We start from the raw sequence: 21,091 nt of genomic DNA, 5'->3' as shown, positions 1-21,091 counted from the left end.
CAGCAATTCAGGGATGTGGGAAGGAGCCCCTGGAGGGGTGTCTTTGACCTGTCCATTTTGAGATACTGTGGTGGGACAGCTGCCTTCACAAGTTACCACAATCTGGGTAGCTTATGTGTGTGGAGGGTACTTTTTTCCTTTACCCTTGTGGGTTGTTACCTGATACTGCCTATGATAAAGATGAAAAAGAGAAAAACAGAAGTTTTAACCTGTATACCTCATGTATACATGGGAGTTATACGTGGGGTAAAAATGAGTAACCCCTAAGAGGTAGCTTAGAATTCAGGCTTAAGCATATTAATAGGGAAAACGGAGGGGGATGTAGGCCTCTTAGGAAAGAGTAAATGATTTTTAGGGAAGATGAATGGGCCCTTTGAAGGATAGATACATGGCATCCTGTGTTACAGTTTGGTTGTGGGCTTGACTTGTAGTCTCCTCTCCTGAATGAGTCCGTCTTCCCTGGTTGATAAAACTCCTGGGGAGGGGATTTACACAATTGAATTTCTTTAGGATTTTTTTTTTTTTTTTTTTTTTGGTAGATAAGGGAAAGTGACAGAAAACCTCTCCTTGAATTTACTGTTTTGCACTTGCCTACAGCTCGAGTGGACCAGAGCAGCATAATTTGGGGTGGTGTATTTTGCTACGTTTTATTCACAACAGCAGAAGCTTAATTTCCCATTGCTCCAGGGATCAGAAGTGCAAAACTGGGGCATTGTCAGAGCCATGCTCTCTCCAAAGGCTCTAGTGGAGAATCATTCCTGACCTCTGCCAACTTCTTGTGGCCACCTCACTCCAAACATACACCTGTCTTCATATGGACTTACCTTCTCCTTGTCTTCTGGCTCTTAGTAGGGCACTTCTCTTTGGATTTAAGACCTACTCAGGTAATCCAGGATGATCTCTTCTCGGTATCTTCAATATCAGAAGGTAAATCTACAACCTTTCCCAAGTCTGGTCATGTGCACAGGTTTCAGGGATTAAGACATGACCGTATCTTTTTTGGGGGCCGCTATTGGCCTGACCTTTCTACAGGTCTATTGTCTCCACTCCTTTCAAGAAGAAGCCAGGAGATGAGAAAGTTTACTCCAGAGGCAGAAACATTAGCCCAGGCATTTGGAAACCAGGATTGCGAGAACATTAGGATTGCCAGCTCAGACACACTGTGGTGCCCAGACTCTCTTGAATGGGTAGCATCTGGAGTTACCATGTGAGGCTGGTAGAGTCTCCAGTCAGAAATCCTTGGGTCTTATGTAAGCAGGTGAACTTGGTGATGGTTTTTATAGCTACAGCTGAATTTTTGTGGTAAAGGGAAAGGGCTGTGAAATGGCTCTTGGCATGTGAGAAGTCTGGTAATTGTGAGCGTTAAGTGCAGCTGAATTTCTGATACCAGAATTCCTTATGTAAACACACCACTTATGTAAATACAAACAGTAGAATTCAAATGAGAAGCTATTACTGGTCATTGTGGAGGTCAGTCATGGCTTACATTTCAGAGTTAACAATCAAGCTAAAGATACTCCCTCTTAGCTTTAAAGCTACAGTTGATAGAATAATAATAACGTGTGAATTGGTTTTCCTTTCTGCTTTCTTTTTTTTTTTTTAATTTTTTTTTTCAACGTTTATTTATTTTTGGGACAGAGAGAGACAGAGCATGAACGGGGGAGGGGCAGAGAGAGAGGGAGACACAGAATCGGAAACAGGCTCCAGGCTCTGAGCCATCAGCCCAGAGCCTGACGCGGGGCTCGAACTCACGGACCGCGAGATCGTGACCTGGCTGAAGTCGGACGCTTAACCGACTGCGCCACCCAGGCGCCCCATTTCTGCTTTCTTCAGGTCAAAGTACTGTTAAATTCTTTTTTTTTTTTTCTAATTTTTATTTTTGAAGGAGAGACAGAGGGGCAGTGGGGGAGGGGCAGAGAGAGAAGGAGACACAGAATCAGAAGCAGGCTCCAGGCTCTGAGCTGTCAGCACAGAGCCCGACGCGGAGCTTGAACCCACGAACCACAAGATGATGACCTGAGCCAAAGTCGGACGCTTAACCGAGCCATCTAGGTGCCCTTGTTTGTATATTTTTTGAGAGAGACAGAGTGTGAACTGGGGAGGGGCAGAGAGAGAGGGAGACACAGAATCTGAAGCAGGCTCCGGGCTCTGAGCTGGCAGCATAAGTGACTGAGCCACCCGGGTGCCCTAAGTACTGTTAAGTTCTTTGGTGATACTTGTTCTCTTTCTTCCTTCTTCCCAGTCTTCCTTCTTCGTGTGGTCTCCCCATTCTCTTTCCTCTGTTCTCAAGACTCCAGTGCTAGTGAAAATGTTAACAGGATTGCCCTGTTGATGGGAAGTTGTTTCCAAAGTGATTTCAAAGTGGTTAGGTGGTTTTTACAGATTGGTCTTCTTGGACCACACTCCCCCTTTGCCTCTCCTGGGGAAGGGTGCCAGACTGTTCCTTGGCTCTTGTCCAAGTGTGTCAACAGCCAGTTGGTTTCTAGTTCACCAAGAGCAGAATAATCTTGGGTAAACATGGCCGTTGGAAAAAAGCAAATATTGGTCTTGGCAGTTGTAGTCTCTCAAGTATTTGGCCCCTTGTGTTAGCAGACAAAGGAGAGTTAAACTGGAGAATATGGTATCAGATATCACATCTGGTTAAAGAATATTGGTAGAAATCTTTAAAGGACTTCTAAAAGACCGTATCACTTCTTTTTCTCTCCTTGTCTCTTTGTGTCTTTTTCTTTGTCCCCTCCCCTCCCTCTCTGAAAAAGTTTGAATATTCTTTTAACACTTAATTCTACTTGCCTAAGTCAGGTCTTGTCAACTTTAACTTCCTGACATTGTTTTTAGGCCAGATAATTCTTTATATGGGGCTCTTTAGTACGTTGGAGCGTGTTGAACAGTGTCCTTGGTCTCTAACCATCAGATGCCAGTAGCATCCCTCCCTGCTTGTGACAACCAGAATTCTTCCAAATGATGCTAGCCTTTCCCTAGGGCAAAATCACTCAGGGCTGAAAACCACTGGTTTAAGACCATGTTCTCCAGAGTGGTAGTACATAAGATGCCCTGAGTTTGGTGATAGAAGGGTGTGTGTGTGGCGGGGGGTGTGGGTGGTCATGGTGGTGGTTGGGTCTGTTGACTGTTAATTCCTGAGATTGGCCTTCCAACCCAGCTGTCCTCAATGTGGTCATGATGTGGGTCTCACAGAAGTGAGATAAACTTATGTGTTATTAACTTTTAGGGCAGGAATTACCTAGTTTCCCCCCTGGATTATTGCCATATTGCTGGTGGTTTCAAAATGGGGATACCAGTCACAGTGATAGTGCTTGAGAGATGGGCCCTATAGTTGGCACCTTTCCATTGCTTGATTTCTCAACTGGGCAACAAAGCCTGACAGGAGTCTCTTGCCCATCATGCCTGTGAATCAGTCAAACTTAGCTCATGGCTTCAGAGGGGAAGGTGCCAAATTTTGATGTCACGGTGACACACTGCTGGGGCAGATGTTGTCCCCGGACCTCGTCAAGCGTGACTGCCTGTACTTGAAGCCAGGCAGTCTTGCTTCTTTGGAAAACTTGAAATACTCTATTCCTATGGAACTGTTAAAGGGACTGCCTTGAAAGCATTCTCATCATACTTTCAGCGTTCGGAGTTCATTGCAGAAATGTCATCATACTAACACAATTAGTTAAAAACAATGCTGCCTCCATGTTGTTCTTTAATAGGAAATTACAAACATCTGCAGAAGGAGGAAGACCAGTGCAAGCCCCCATCACCCAGCTCCCATGGCTCATACACGATCCATTTTGTTTCATCAAGAACAAAAGAGGAAGGAGTTTTCCCCTGGCTGGCTTATTTTGAGATAAATCCTCAACGTGGCATTTCATCCGTGTGTGTGCATGTGTATATAGTTCAATGTGCAACTCTAAAAGGTTGAAGTTCTTTTCCTAAATGTAATTACCATGCCTAAAAACATGTGAACCAGTATGAAACCTAAAAATATTTAATACTAAATATTTCATCTGGTTGATGAGTCTCTTTGGTCTTTTAGTCTATTCTGTACTCTCCATTTAATCACCACGTTCCAGGGCGGGACAGGTGCCAGACTGCCTTTCATTCTCTCTGTGTCTCATGTATTGACGTATGGAGATGCCGTACGTGTTGCCTGGCACTGTGAAGGAATACAAGTCAGGTTCCTCCTTCTGGGTTCTCTAGCTGGACCCGAGGCACAGCCTCTTTCTCGAAGGAAATGGTGCCTTCTGTTGCCTGGAAGCTCGGCCCCACATGCGTGCCCTAAGGTGGGCTGCTGACAGCGCCCTCTGACCCCCAAAACCCGTTTTATCCACTCTATGCTAGACTGTTCATGCCAAGTCTATGTGGTACCAGCCAGAGGTCTGGAAGTACCTGAAAATCGAGTATCTGATGACTGCGCATTCTACTGGGGACAAAAGTGCGCCCAGCATGCTGCTTCCCAATGCTTTCATTCCAGGCTATTTTCGCGGCCCCCTGCCTCTGCTGCCCTGGCGGGCCACCCAACTCCCCGCTGCCACCTCGCGCTTGCCCTCCTCGTGTGTCCTGCCCCTCCTCCTGCTGCACCTTTCTCCATCTTCGCCCAGGGGCTGTTCCTTAGCCATGTGCCTCTCTCACGTCCAGCCCTGGCCTCACCAGGAAGCTGCTGTGTGCACTCCCCAGGCTCTTCATTTTCCCTCAAAGCTATTAGTTATTCTCTATGAGATTCCACTGTACATCAGACATTCTTCGCCCACCAGCCCTTTGGCTCAGGTTCACAGTGCCTCCCTAGGGATGGGTGTCAGGCCAGTTGCACTTGGGATGTCTTTCTTGGATATCTCCTTCTGGAAGCATCGGAAAGCTTGAGGCTCCAAGGCGTCCACGCTGAGCCCAGCCGTGGGGAGGCACAGGGTTCCATGCCTTGGTGCTGGACAGATTTACTCTCTGGGACAGCAAAGAGTTTAGCCCCCCCCCTCAAGGGCAAAATCACAGCCGTGGAAAAGAATCCTACAGCTGAGGAAAGATGTCCCCAAATACCCAAGGTGGAGTGCCCCTGTCCGTGAACCCTTTAACCACCCAGCTCCTAAACTGAGCTTTGGCCTGCTGTTGAGGCCTTACCTTCCAGTTTTCATTGTCACACCCTGAATGAGGTGTGGTTTGTCTAGAAATTGTGCCCCTTGATCTTCTCACCCTGATGGCACCCTGTTGACCTGTCTCTCACCTGATCTTTGACCTCACTGAAACCTCCCTATCTCAACTCCTCCTTGTCTTCCCGCTCTGCCTGTCTCCCTGCTTTCACTTGGTCCTTTAGCTAGACCTCTTCTGAGGGACTCCAGCTCCCTGATGCCCTCGCCCTGAGCCAGGGAGAACGAAGGTTCCATGGCCACATTTGGGGACCCATCTGAGACTGGTAATCACACACATAATAACCACTGCCTCTGCTCAGCTCTCTTCCCACGTGGTGCCCTTAGTGGGGCCCCTGGGCCACACATGCTCTGGTTCCTCCAGGAAGTATGCAGATTTGTCACCTTGCTTTAAGTCCCTTTATGCTGCCCCTTCCTCAGCACCCCCCCCCTTTTTTTTCAATAGGGTATGCTCCTCCCATCTGTCCTGGAAAATACAGGTCCCTGAGATGCCAACTGTCCAGCTTCCCTCCTCTGTTGCTGCCATTGTCCAGGCTGGGGGAAGTGCTCTTGGTTGGGAACATCTTCCCCTGTCCACCTCCTGGAACGTCCCCTTTCTCCAGGAATCCCCCCTCCTCTTCTGGGCTGTGGTTTCTTCTTCCCTTCGGTCTCCAGCTTGCTGGAATTTGCAAGTCTTCTCACAAAACCCACTCTCCCTTCACCCTGAGAGGTCTTTGTTGTTAGCGCTCTGTCCACATGAGGACCCTGAGGCTTTGAGGAAGTAGCTGGCTAGATTCCCAAACCACTGGTGAGCGCCAGCCGCTGCCTGACTCCCTGCTTGGGTCCTCCAGCCTCGGGTGAGAGGAACAAGAGAGGGACACAGCCTTGTCAGGATCCCCTCTGTTGGCTGCAGCTGGGGCTAAGAAGCCAGTGTTGAGACCAAATATAACTGAAGTGACCGCGGGCGTGAGAGTCATTTCACACTTGAGCTGCTTGGCCTCCTGATACTTTGGGGGCCATCTGTCTTCCGGGCTTCATAGTGACTTCTTCAGGGGCTGCCTCTCCATTTTTCTGTTCCTCAGTGCTTACTGATTGGCTCCTTACTTAGAAATGTTTAGCTTTTAACCTCAATTTGGCTTTTAAAAAACACTTGAATTTCCATCTGTGGGTAATGAACACTTGACATTTGTGCTTAGTTGATGTGTAATCATTCCACATATGAACTTGAGTTTGTATATGTTATTTCTGAAGTCGGGACCCATCACCACTGAATTATAGCACAATGTGGTTTATAATCCATAGCGTTATATATGTGTGTGTGTGTGTGTGTGTGTGTGTGTGTGTGTGTGTGTAAAGAAGAAAGAGGGCGTCGTAATGGTAAATGTACAAATATGACCGTGTTACAAATCCCCATCCTTAACTGTGTCATGGAAATTGTTCTGTTTCACTGAATGTCTCGTAAGTGGTAGTTTTTCTCCCTTTTCCCCATGTGTTTGTTACCTTATCCCCTACTCTTACACATGTAGAATGAGGTGACTAGAAAATTGGGAATTCTGATGAGTTGGTTTAGTGTTTCTGAAAGGAAGGATTAGTTACTCAATTTATAATTGTTGTTTTGGGCTGGGCTACTTCAGTAAAACTCAATAAAAATGAAATATTTGGAAAAACCTATGAAATATAAGCACTTTTTATTACATTCAGCCAACATAAATTGTTAAATTGCTATAAGAGTTTCCAAATGTTTACTCTTCATTTCTGTACTTACTACAGACCAGCCACACACTGGTGGTGGGCAGACCACCCTTTGGGTACCACTGGGCTAGATAATGGAAGTTTTACTTAGTTCATCTATTTCCACGGAGTCATGGAAAAAAGAAGAGAGATCCAACTTACTCTGATCTCTGCTGACCACAAGGAAAATATAGTGGGAAACACCCTAAAGACCACTGTCCTTCAGGTCAGGAGGTCAGGTCAGAGGTCAGGCATGATGTTTGACTTTTCCTTTAAAAAAAAAAAATCAGTGTTCAATCTTTGGTTCAATCAGATGTTTATGATTGCATGCCCTGGAAACCAACAGAAAGCAGGTGAGTGGCTTTCCTCCTGGTTTATGGAGAATGCCAATACATCTCCACCCCGCCTTAGAGTAGATATGTGGGTTTGTATATTTTGTCAGCTGCATAGAGTGAAAATCTAATACCCAAGGTCATAACAGCCAGGAGAAATGTTACCATATTCTGATTATGAGATAAAAAATAGGGACTTGGAATTGCTTTTTAAATGTTTTGATTCTCAGTCTGAAGGGGTCTCTAGGATGATTGTGTGGTATTTTATGCTCAAGGTAACTGTAATGGTCTTACTGGAACACTTAAATATTCAGATCTTCATGGGAATTCACAGGAACTGTTAGGGGAAGTATACAAGATAATTAAAAAATAAGTCCAAGTGAATTAAGTTTAGTTTTAGGGTTGTATTCAAATAACCCTAGTTATGCTGGGTTAACATGAAACATATTTGTGATGTCGTGAAAAGGACTTAGAAACCAGAGAAGCACTGTACTAGAAAGGAGACTTAAAATTTTAAACTCTTGAATAGCCACATTTTTAAAAGGTGAAATTAAATGTAATATTTAATCCAGTACATTGGAAGTGTTAACATTTCAAAATATATAAGACTTATTAATGAAGTATTTTACTTACTTGTGCTAAGTCTTCAAAATCTATGGAGTTAGCCTTCATGGCATGCAGCAATAGGCATTAGGTACATTTCAACCGCTCTCCAGCTGTGTGTGGCCACTAGCTATGATAGGGGCAGTACGGATACAGAGAATCAAAGTCCATGGTGAGGCAGATGACTTGGACAATGCCCTGAATAGTTTTCTATTTGAATTACAAGTTGGTCCAAAAGAATTTTTAAAGGATTTCGGTTGCCTTGTAGGGGACATCATGGGACCCTTGGGGGAGTCATCCCATCCCCAGAGGCCTCTGGCCACCTGCATCAGTGACTTTTAGCATGTCAATTCTATAGGTTATCTTGCCCAAGGGTGGAGGCAGAGCATGAGATTTCTTATTGATTCTGTAAGAACAGAGACAAGAGACTCAAGCAGGATTCTACTTTGTATTTCTTCTTATTTTGAGAGATTGGGGAAGAAAAAGAATGGAAGGATTTTTTGTTTTTGGTTTTTTAAGTATAAGGGTAATATGGAAGAAACTGGTTTCTAGAGAAGACTTTGCTACTAGAATATGTATTAATCCTTTTTCACAAAGAATTAAGTAAAGACTAAGTTACTCTGGTTAGCCAAGCCGGTGCCAGGAGTGACAGCAAAACATACAAGTAGAAAGTCCTAGTTGTGCCCCAGCAGATGATTTGGGAGCCTCAGAGCCCTCACATCCTGGTTTCCTCCTTGGGAGCAGAGATCTTTGGGCAGAGAGGGGCTGGGTGTCCTGCCCACAGTCACCCAGTCACCTCCCGTGCTGCTAGGAATCCTAACTCGGGCCTGCTGAATCTGTATTAGGTCATCTGTGTGCAACAGGGAACGAGGTGGCTGTAACTTTGATAGGCATAAATTTTAATTTTCATTTTTTCCAGGTGACAACAGCTTTATTCATTTTTTGCTTAAAAATACTAGTTTTATAAAACCATTAAATTGAAATGGTATGCTATTTGGTATTTGCTTCAAAAGAATGTCCAGTGAGGGGGCGATTGACAGAGGAAGGAAAGGGTCTGGGTGAGATGAGTGCCCGGCTGGGAGTTGGTAGCTGTGGAATCAGAGTGATGGATACTTAGGGATTCATTATAATGTTCTCGTTATTTCATGGGTGATTGAACTTTTTAGCAGGAAGTTTTAAGTATTTATATGGTACATGAAGTGGTAAAGAAAAGTCCTGAAATTCTATCCCTCAAAAATAACGGCCTTTAATTTGAAGACATATTTTAAAACCATATATGATAATTCTGAGTGGTAAAAATGCCCTGAAGGGTAAAGGAAAGGTGTGAATTCTCATTTTCCATTTATTTATTTATTTATTTATTTATTTATTTATTTATTTATTAAAAAAAATTTTTTTAATGTTTATTTTTGAGAGCGAGCAAGCAAGCGCAGGGGAGGTCCAGAGAGAGACAGAGAGAGAGAGAGAGAGAGAGAGAGAGAGAGAATGAGAGAATCCAAAGCAGGCTCCAGGCTCTGAGCTGTCATCACAGAGCCCGAGTTGGAGCTGTAGCTCATGGGCCACAAGATCTTGATCTGAGCCAAAGTCAGACACTTAACCAACGGAGGCATCTATGTGCCCCTGTTTATTTTTTTGAGAGAGGCCGAGTGCGAGCTGCAGAGGGGCAGAGAGAGAGGAGGACACAGAATCCGAAGCAGGGTCCAGGCTCTGAGCTGTCAGCACAGAACCTGACACCGGGCTCGAACTCACAGACTGCAATATCATGACCTGAGCCTAAGTCGAATGCCTAACCAACTGAGCCACCCAGGCACCCTTGAAAGATTTTATTTTTAAGTAATCTCTGCACCCAGTGTGGGGCTTGAACTTAAAACTCTGAGGTCAAGAGTCACATGCTTCTTGGACTGAGACAGCCAGGTGCGCTTTGAGTGTTAATTCTCCTTCTTAGAGATATTATGCCAGTTAGAGAGCCAGGAGGTCACACATGGGAAGGAGAAGAAAGTCAGTTGATGCAGGCGTGTTTACCCCAGCCTTTGGCCCATGTGGTCCTTGGGTTGGCTTATGAGGGAGGCTCTTCTCTCTGCTTTTTGAATGAGAATGAAGTGAGGCCCGGGAGACCCACACTGCCCTTCTTCACTCAGCATGAATGTAAAGGAACCAAGATGCCTCTGGCCCTGGGTGACCCAGCACCAGGCTGTGCACTGAGCTCTGGAGTATACCTTACCTTTCATAGTCCTAGAACCCTACAGAATCTGTATTAGACTGACTAGAACATGATATAGTGAATTGCCAAATTACACAGAGAAATCTACGAGATCCCTGGAAATCGAGAGTACGGCAAGAGTAGGGGCATCTCCAGGGGGAAGCAAGGCCCTTTGGAATGACAGATCTGGGACAGGAAGGAGACATGGCTACGGAGAATTAGTTTTGGAGATGTTCTGAGAAGAGGAGGAAGTTTAAATGACAAAACGATTTGCTTGGGGAAGCGGGGGGTGGGGGGGTGTTTTGGTTTTGAACGAAATGTACCGTAACGAGTATATAAAGAATCATTGGCTAGATGAAAAAAGATAAGAGGGATTTAGTTGAAAAATACATCAGGTGACAATTTATGAAGACCCAAGTGCACATAGTAAGAGAGGTTAGGGCAGCAAAATTGCTTTTGAAAGATGAAGTTTGAGGGATACAATAGCTACTAATCAGAGCCAAGTGATGATAGATTCTTATTTATAAAAAAATAAGTGTCCCTGATTTTCTCATTGTGTATACCTGAGTAGCTAATTTGTTCTTGATTAGCTAAACCGTCCTTCCAAATGACCCTATGTTCTTATTTGTGATCCTTTATGTTGCCTGGAGGCTGATGAAATTTCACAGTGCACCTTGATTCTTGCTGTTGCTTTTATGTTGTATGTTGGCTCACAGCACCCAAAACATCCGGGCTTTGAGAGCTGGAGGAATGAGCCGTTTTGCTTGTTCATGGGAGTTGAGCCTGTCCTCCTTCTTGCTGTAACCTTGGGATATTCTATTATAGTTGATGGGTTTTCACTGTTGAGGAAAACCAGATGGCTTACCTCTGGAGGAAGTCACATTTTCCCTTTGTGTCCTTTAGTTGAGTTGTTCTACAGAGGCAGTTCTTAAGGTGCTATTAGGGAGTAATCGCCCTCAAATTACAGGTTGAGGTGGCACTGGGAATAACAGTAGGGAGGATCCCACCTCTTGGGGCCTATTCTTGCAGGTTCCAACACTGCGTGGGCAGCCATGTTCAACCTCACTACTCCTGATACCTACAAGTGATGTATAGGTGGACGCCAGATTCTCTATCACTGTTACTAAGAATGTGATTAAGGTCCAATCCCCCCTTGTCTAAACCCAGATCTGTCCCTGGGCTCTTGCCACTAGTGGTGAGGACCCCTGTAGGGTTTTCCCTGGCTTTGGTGCCTGGTAGAAGGGGGGGAGGGGGGCATATGGAGAACCAGTATCTCACTTTCCTTTGTTTTTAAAAAATTTTTTTAAATTTTAATTTCTTTTTTCATGGACTTCATTTTTTAGAGCACTAAGTTCACAGCAAGATTGAGCAGAAAGGATGCGGAATTTCCATATCCCCACTCTCCACACACATACGCAGCCTCTCCAGCTACCAGCATTCCTCACCAGTACGTTTGTTAGAATCAATGAACCTACGCTGCCACATCATAATCACCCCAAATCCATGCTTCACATTAGGGTTCACTGTTGCACAGCGAACACATGCTGTACGTTCTGTGAGCTCTGACAAATGCATAGTGACATGTACCCACTATTCCGGTATCAAACGGCATAGTTTCACTGCCCTACAAAGTCTGTGCTCTGCCTGCTCCTCCCGCCCTCTCCCCAGTCGCTAGCAACCACTGATCTTTTTGCTGTTTCCATAGTTTCACCTTTCTGGAGTGTCCGGTGGTTGGAATTACATAGGATGAAGTCTTTTCACATTAGCTTTCCACTTAGTAATATACGTTTAAGATTCTTGCAAGTCTTTTTCGTGGCTTGAACACTCATTTCTTCTTAGTGCTAATGAATATTCCCCTGGATTGGTTGTACCTTCTTGGTGTCTTCACTACAGCTTTTTACCCCACCTTTCTAAGAAATGCTTAGATAGTTGATGCTAACATTTGCCTATTCTTGTATATCTGGGTCCACTGTTGGTCTTCTGTGTTGCTTTGTGCTTCCTCCTAGCATCCAAGGTGGAGTGAGGGAGAAAACAGATTTGCTTTAGGGGTTAGGGATGGGATGATAGCTTGTAGAGGGGTATCTTCTCGTCCCATTCTCTGATCTCTAAACCTCATAAAGCCTTTGTTTGCTTTCGGGATGGGAAAGAAGGAATGAGTACTCAACTGTGTAGTTCCCTGATTGACACCAGGTCGAACAGCAGAGAAGTTTACTGAAAGGTCTGTGGCGGAAAACTAAGTTAACGGCCAATCCCTAGGACTAAGAATGGAAAAGGGGGCTTTAACTGGGACCTTGACTTTGAGGTCCAGGGTTGGAGAGTGATCATAGAACAAGGCAGCCCCCTTTTTTTTTCTGTGCAGGTATGTCCGCACACATACACACATACACGCACAGGCATATACACGCTCATACCCCTGACCCCATCCTGACTCCGTTGCTGTACTCCAGCCTCTTGAAGCCCCTTACTGTAGTGTCTTACAGTTAATTTTTTTTCAGTGTCTTAGAGTTACTAATCATACAAGATACATTTGTTAATTCAGATATTTCGGTACTTAGTGTGTGTTAGGAACTGTGCTCCAGCTGAGGCAAGGACTAGGGGGGAAGCCACAGTTATTGCCTCTAAGAGCTCACAGTCTAGTGGGGAATATATACACTAAAATAGATGATTGCAACATATTATGGGAAGTGCAGAGAGAGATGTGGTTGATGAAGTCTCCCCAGAGTAGGTGGAACTTGATGGGCAGCTGGATGAGTAGGAGGGTGGGGGGGGCCATTTTAAGCATGGAGACTGGAGGTCGAAGGCCACCACAGTGGAAGCAGCTCAGAGGGTGCAGGGTTCAAGAAGGAGCGCTGACTGCCAGGACAGTTGAGGTGGGAAGGGAGGAAGCAGGCCCTGGCCGTCCCTCTAGCCTGGGAGCTGAAGACACAACTCAAATGCTTCTCGCAGTCTTGGATTCTGGGGGTTTACTCTGGGGGTGGGGAAGAACTGGCATGCAGGGGCCACCGGGCAGGACTGCTGCAATAGATGGGAACATACTCGAGCCAAGACTGGAAACTGCCAACAGGAACGTCCTGGCCACGAGCCGCTTGGTAGCAAAAATGGGAGTAGGGAAGGGTCTAATCAATTTAATTTTTGGAAAGACCAAGGGGGAACTAGAGCAGTATTTCCCTGTTCTTTTCTTCTCTGTTTCTTAAAGAAAAAACACAGTTGTTAGAAATTTTTCTAAAATGCCTTCCCCGGGGCCACCTAGGTGGCTCGGTCAGTTATATTGTCCGACTCTTGACTTGGGCACCGGTCAGGATCTTGCAGTTTGAGTTCCAGACCCATGTTGGGCTCCACAGTGCTGACAATGCAGAGCCTGCGTGAGATTCTCTCTCTCCCTCTGGCTGTCTGCTCCTCCCCCGCTTGCACTCTCTTTCTCAAAATAAATAAATAGCCCAATTTTGTCATAGTGAATTGAGTTTGGCAAAAACATTGAAGTTTTGATTTGTTCACTTGAAGGTAGTGTAACATCTCAGGGTTATGTTAAACATTACGTTCAGAATCTTGAAATTAATAACATAGGATATTTCTTGATGTCTGTATTCCATGCTCACTTGCTTTTATCAGCAAATTGGTGATGAAAGCTTTTTGGTGTGTGGTTGCAGACTTCTAAAAGATGAATGTGTTTGTTCTTCCTTTCCCCAAGGGAGACTCTCTTCATAGCTCTGATTAATTGGAAGTCCTAGTCATTTGAATGTTAGTTAATTGGGCTCATATTGAAAATAATTGCCTATAACAATATACTGAATGTGGTAGTCAAGAGACAAAAATTTCCTTCTAACCCAAAAGTCATAAGGAAAAATACATATACAATGCATGTTTTGGCCAGTGAATAGTGAGTTAATGATACACTTACATAAGATTGCTTACTTATTCTTGTCTTCAAATAGTCCTGTATTGGTGGGGCGTCTTTGCACCCATCCTATTAAAGGGCCAGGGTATAGCCCTGAACCTAGTAGAGTCCCTCTTCCTATGAAGCCTGCATTCCAGTTGCTCATGTTACTAATTTAGTGTGATTCTCTGTGCCTTTAAGGTTTTGAAAAGAGGAATGGTGAATTATATAACAAGAAGGAATTCATGGCATCAGTCAAATTTTTCTGGTTGCGATAAACCTATAGTCTGAGTGAGGTCACTGTGTATAATTGTAGCACTTCTCTGGCCCTCATAGCGAACACGAGCTTCCCAGTCCTTTGCATTAACATTCTTTGCCCCATTAATTGATCTTTTCAGGGCATTGTGCTTAGTCATGCAATTGTGAATGTAGTAGAGCAGAGTAAGCCTTCAATAAACATTTGCATAAAAATCTCATTATAACATTTTCCAAACTGTTGTGTGAGGCCCTTGTCCCGGGACCCAGACCACGGGAGTAAGGGAATCTGTGTACAAATAAGGTTGGAGCTACTCATTCACTATGAATATTTGTACATTAAAGTGTCTAAAACGTCCTGCATTGGAGAAACTCGGGTTGTTGAAACCAGCCTTTTACACATTTATGGAGAATCTTTTTTTTTTTTTTTTTTTTTGCTTATAACATCCCTGACTTCCTAGTTTGCTGGAATTCTGGTTTGAGAGGAATACAAAGAGATTGCTGGAGCTTTTTTCTTTGCCCTGCACAGAGCAAGGTAGCTTATCATTTCTCCTCTCTGGAAACCTTGGGCATTGATGCTTTGAGCTTGGGCTTTGTTGGGTTTCTTTTGACCCCAGCACCCAGCCTCTCGCTGGGAAGTCAGCAGGGAGGGGGCCATGAAAACAGAACTGGACATTTCGCTTTGGAGTCGGATACCTTCTGACAGTGGAGCTGGACTGTAAACACGGAGCTGTACATAGACAGAAAAAGTTCTCGTGGTTTCAGAAAAAAGCAAGACAGATCCTTGGCAAGTGGTAGGTATGTTAGGCAATGGGGAGAATTTTTGTTTTCAGAATTTGTCTTTACTCTGTCTCTTCCAGTCTGCATTTTAGGGCTCTGAAGAACTATCTGATTTATTTGCTTCTTGGATTTTGCTCCTGAGGAATTAGGAGTAAATGTGTCCAATGTTAGTGATAAATACAAGCTAAAAGTAGTACACTGGACTCCAGGATAACGTGGATAACATGGGCTGCCACTCCTGCCCTCAGCCAGAAATGGGCATGTAACTTTTGACTCTCCATTCCACCAAGTTGCATTGATAACATAGTCAGTGAGTACGTAGTTTGTATGTTGTATGTATTACATACTCTTTACTTAAAGTAAGCTAGAGAAAATGTTAATATCCTAAGAGCAAATACACTTACAGTGCTGTTTCTGTAAAAAAAAAAAAAAAAAAAAAAAAAAAAATCCACATACATGTGGACCCACATAGTTCAAACCCCTGTTGTTCAAGGGCCAACTGTATACTTTTCTCATCAGCTCAATTTAGATTTTCTCTGCTTTGCTTGGTGTTATGTTCTAAATAATGTTGGGCAGCAAAAATATTGAAGATATGTTGATATGGGCCCCTCTCCTGATTTTTATGCTCATATTGATGGTGTTAGGACAAAGCCTGAGTGTGTTATTACACTATTCCCTGTCATTTATTTATTTATTTATTTATTTATTTATTTATTTATTTTAAATGTTTATTTTTGACAGAGAGACAGAGCCTGAGTGGGGGAGGGGCAGAGAGGGAGGGAGACACAGAATCAGAAGCAGGCTCCTGGCCCTGAGCTGTCCGCACAGAGCCCAATGGGGGTTCGAACTCAAAAACCGCGAGATCATGACCTAAGCTGAAGTCGGACACTCAACCGACTGAGCCACCCAGGCGCTCCACACTATTCCTTGTCTTTTAATGAAATGTTAGGACAGAGGTGTTGTTAGCCGCTTCGGATCTGTACCATGTCATGAGATGTCAGTCACATGCCTTGTGAAGGCCCTTTGTGGCTTGAGACGTCCTTGCCTCCTCAGATCCTCTTCACCTTGGCCCCACATTTTGTGCAAATGCTGCCAAGTAAAATGTGGAAAACAAATGTCCATCAAACCCTCATGGTGAAAAAGTACTTTGTATGGTCTCAATCAGATTACTGAATATGTGTTTTGTTTCTTTAATGCTGTGAAGATGATAATCAGTAGTGGATGTACCATTTGGGGGCACTTTGCTTTAGGCACTGAGTTAAGAACTGTATCTATACATTCTCAGTAGCAAATGGCCCGGGATACAAAAGCAGTTAAGTCCAGCCCTAAAGTGCCGAGGGTGGTGACAGGTCCATAGCGTTTGCTATCTTTTGGTCACCTCTACCTACGCCTGTCTCAAATTACTCAGAAAAGGTACCGTGTGGTACTCAAATTACTCAAAAAAGGGAGCTGCCAAATGATGTATCCGATGATGACCCAAGGAAGTCCATTTTAAGGCAGAGTTCTTTAATGTGCTTCTGGTACCTCTAAAATTAGTTTCTATTCATTTGTAAAGGTCTTATCCATGTTAAAGAGGAAGCACTTTTGATAGGTAAGTGTCATGCATAGATATATACTATTCCAGAGTTCTTTTAGGGACCTTACTTCCTATGAGTAGGCAATAAACAATGAGTTTCTGCTCAAGGCTGCTCCCACCAAACTGAGCTCAAGTAAGACCATGTTAGACTCTTGAGCATTGTTTGTTGCTTTAGATATACTATCTTCTTTAATCCTCAAAACAGCTCTTGTGATGGGCATTATTACAGAGGAGGAAACTGAAGCACACAGAGGTTAAGGCACATCGAGGCCAAATGACTAGTAAGTGATCTAGGGTCAGTCCATACTTTGCACCACCCTGCTGTTGTCTCCCCTAAGTGTATTGTGTTGTGTCTCAAATCCTTCCTGATGTGTCTCAGCCTCAGATGCGGACTTGCTTGGCTCCCTGTCCACCTGCCCCCAACCATCCATTTAGAAAGATGCCCTTCTACCGGGGAGGGGTGAGAAGAGAGAGGCTGGTGCATGGCCCTGTGTGTTTGTCTGACTTAGGCCCTGGAGACACACATACTTGGTTAGGTCTCATGATTACTCATTACTGAAATTGGATAGTGGTTCTTGTCCTTTGTCTACTTTCTAGGGACTTTTTTTTTTTTTTTTTTTTTAAGAGGGAGCCTCCAGGAGATGGAGGGAAGGATTAATTAGATTTGTACTTTACATCCAACACACCTGTAAAGGGATTTGTATGTCTACAAGGGATTATAGCTTTTTAACCAGGTTTATAATTATGGTATTAGGAGGATTCATGCATTATATGGAACTTCTCAACCTTTAAAAATAGGGCAATGAGAAGAATAAATTTGTTTGCTAGAAATAAATTGAACATAATGGTCCCATTATGGGAAAACATTATGTTATAGTCTAAATAGAAAAAAAAGGCTTTTCATAGATAAACATAATCCAATAAAAATAAATCAGTGAAGTGGTTAAAACATGAGAGTGGAGAATATTTTAACCGTAGAAATGGCCCATCTGGACAAGTATGTCCCATTTGTTTTTATTCTTATTCAGGTAGTCTTTTCATCAGCTCTCTTACTAGTCAGGAATGAATCTACCTGTCTCTTGAAATACTTTTGCCTTTGTTACACTAGCTTTGATTCTCCTGCTTCAGTTACTTTGGCTGTAGTCATAACCATTACAAGACATTATATGTCCTAAATCTTCACTGATGTGATTACAGGGTTTACTGTTCTATTTTCAAATGGAATGGGATGATGGAGAAGATGGAAAATAAAAAGCAGCACTGTATTATGTGGTACTCCTTTGGTCACAAGTAACAAACTGAATTGAGCTAGGTTAAGTGAAAAAGGGGGGTTTTAGAATAAGGATACAGGTGTGTCTTTAGAAACCCAAACGCAAGGACAGAGTGGCCCTGGGGAAGGGACAGGAGCTGGAGATGAGGAAGGGAACTCGTACCGATGTTCATTACAAGCCGTGTGTGATACAAATGTCAGTAAATTCAGAGGAAAGCTGATCGAAGGCACGTAGAAATCTATGTAGTGTAACACTTTACACTGGAGCCTGGAGTATAATAAGGCTTCATTGTATTCTTTGGAAAAATCCTGCTCATAAGAAATTCATACAGTATAAGAAGAAAAAATGCTCTAAAATCCTGATAATCAGTGGTGATCCTAACTATTTTGGTAAACATCCTTCTGGATGAGTCTTAGGACATCTAGGAACACACACATACACACACACAAATGGAATCATACTATGCAGGGTTGTTCACCTGTTTCACGTGGATATCTTTTGATATCAATATATACAAACCTCAATCGTTATTTTCAGTGTCTGTATGGTTTATATAACCTGCTCCTATTTGTGAACCTTTAGGGCATTGACTTGTTTTCTCTGTTAATTACAGTGCTATATATATCCATCTTTCTGCTTACACAATTAACTACCCGTAAATTCTTAGGGGTAGCATTGCTGGATCAAAGAATATGTCATTTTACATGTGGACAAAATTATGTAAGTGGTGGACTACATCGTGAACTATGTCTATAACATTGGCTGTGGTCAGTCTTTAACATCTCTATCAATTTGATAGGTTAAAAAATCCTCCATTTTCTAAAGCTGTATGTTTTCATTGTTACTGTAGTTGATTATCTTCTCATATGTTTATTGCTATTATGATTCCTTTTTGAAAATGCTTATTTTGAGAGCGCATGTGCTGTTGCAGGAAGCCTGACATGGGGATAGATCTCACGAACTGTGAGATCATGACTTGAGCGGAAATCAAGAGTTAATTGTCTACTTAACCAACTGAGCCACCTAGGCGCCCTGTATTAGGATTCTTCTCTTAACGAAAGCTTATTAATCGTCTTTGTCCATTTTGATGGGACTATTTTCTTACTGCTTCATTTTTTTGCTTAATAAGGAAAGTAGCCTTTATATGTCTGCTGTATAAATATTGTACCTAGTTTCTTACTTTACTTTTTGATGAAAATACCACCTTTTGTTCTTTGTTTTTGTTTTTGACACATTTTTGCCATTCACAAATTTGAAATTTTAAAAAACTCACCCAGCCAGATGTCTCACTCCTTTATAGTTTCAGTTTTTGATGTCCTGTTTAGAAAAAGCTTTTCTGGGTGGCTCGGTCAGTTAAGCATCTGACTTGGGCTCAGGTCATTATCTCACAGTTGGTGAGTTTGAGCCCTGCCCTGGGTCAGGCTTTGTGAGCTCGAACCCCATGTCAGACTCTGTGCTGACAGTTCAGAGCCTGCTTCAGATTGTGTGTCTCCCTCTCTCTCTAACCCTTCCCTGCTCACATGTCATGTGTATGTGTGTGTGTGTGTGTGTCTGTCTCTCTCTCAATAATATATGAACATTAAAAAAATTTTTTTTAAAAGCTTTTCTGTCCCCGTGGTATAAAATTATTTGTTTATATATTCTTCTAGGACTCATGATTCTACCTGGAGTTTGGTTTTTTTATAAGCAGAGAGGTAGAGATCTAGATTTTTTCTTTCTCCCAAATAGCTAACCAACACCTTTTATTAACTAGTCTTACATAACTACCCAGGTATGATTACATGTACCTGGGTCTATTTCATACAAGTACTTGGTTCTTTAGTTGAATGTTTATCCTGTTTCAAGGATTCGCATATATGTTCTTACTCAGATACCTGTTTGTTAACTGTGGCTATGAGCCATTTTGATTTGGACAGTCGATGATGGTGCTTCTCTGCTTCAGACTGGGTTCCCAGGGACTGGGGTGCTAAATGGTCAGTTGTGAATGGCTCCGAGAACCGGGAATAAGATGGGAACAGTTGAAGCAAGAAGGGACCACCTGATAGACACGTTCGAGGAGCTGAGTAGGAAAAGGGTGAATGAGACCAGAAAGGCTCCTGTAAGCTAATTTTTAAAAAGGAGAAAAGTGCCTGATTTTTGTTCTAAACACTGGTGGGGGCAAGTGGGTGGGGAAATGTATACATTTGGTCTTTGTTTAAATTCAAAACCATTAAGGACTTTTACCACAGGGAAGGGGAGGAATGAGTTTTTGCCTCTTTGCCAACAGTAACATAATTTTGGTCTTTGAAATAACTGTCTTGGGACCTCAATTCCCTGTTGGTAAAGAAAATTCCCAGCCCATGTGTTGGAGCGGAAATTCATTGTTTCCTGAGTTATTTCCTTTCATGCTTAGTATGGGGGGAAATGACCAAATGTATAGATGGAGAATTGTCCCCCCCCCCAAACTGACATCTATAATATCACTTGATTCTGATGATTTCTACTGTTTTAGGTATTGCTGCTGAAGGCTTCTCCGATGCTTTAGGATATCTTCAGGGAAATCAACTCTTTACATAAACTGAGAATTTCGGTGAGTCCTTTAAAAATATATATCTTCTTTAAAAAACAAATGTTGGGGCACCTGGGTGGCTCAGTTGGTTGAGAGTCCAACTTCAGCTCAGGTCATGATCTCATGGTTCTCGGGTTCAAGCCCTGCCTCCGGCTCCGTGCTGACAGCTCAGAGCCTGGAGCCTGCTTCGGATTCTTTGCCTCTCCCTCTGCCCCTCTCCCGCTTGTACTCGGTCTCTCTCTCAAAAATAAACATTAAAAAAAAAAATTTTAGGTGCTTAATTACTTTTCAGAGAGAGAGAGAGAGAGGCTCAGCGCTGAGCCTGATAAGGGGCTCGATCTCCTGAACCATGGGATCATGACTTGAGCCGAAATTGGGAGTTGGACATTGAGCTGACTGAGCCACCCCGTGATCCCTAAAAAATGTATCCTCTTATTGGGACCCTTGGGTGGCTCATTTGGTTAAGGATCCAACTTAAGCTCAGGTCATGATCTCACGGTTCATGGGTTTGAGCCCTGCGTCGGACTCTGTGCTGACAGAGCCTGCTTCAGATTATCTGTTTTCCTCTCTTTCTGCACCTCCTCCGTGTGCGCGTGTTCTCTCTCTCTCTCAAAATTAAACATTAAAAAAAAAAAGATTAAAAAAAGATGTATCTTCTTACCAATTAGCCACTCCCTGCATTGATAAAACTTAGTGTGGAAACATTGTCACTTAGCCTGTCTCATTTGATATTTTCTGAGGCAGGCCTGTGTAGCTAGCTGTCTGGTCTTACTACTTACATTGCTGTTTGTTTTTTGCACCTCGTAG

This window comes from Lynx rufus, unplaced genomic scaffold (genome assembly GCF_022079265.1).
Source record: "Lynx rufus isolate CCGP_SWC_20201006 ecotype Redwood Valley unplaced genomic scaffold, mLynRuf1.p SCAF_13, whole genome shotgun sequence".
Lineage (NCBI taxonomy): Eukaryota > Metazoa > Chordata > Mammalia > Carnivora > Felidae > Lynx > Lynx rufus.
This window is presented reverse-complemented; position numbering follows the sequence as displayed.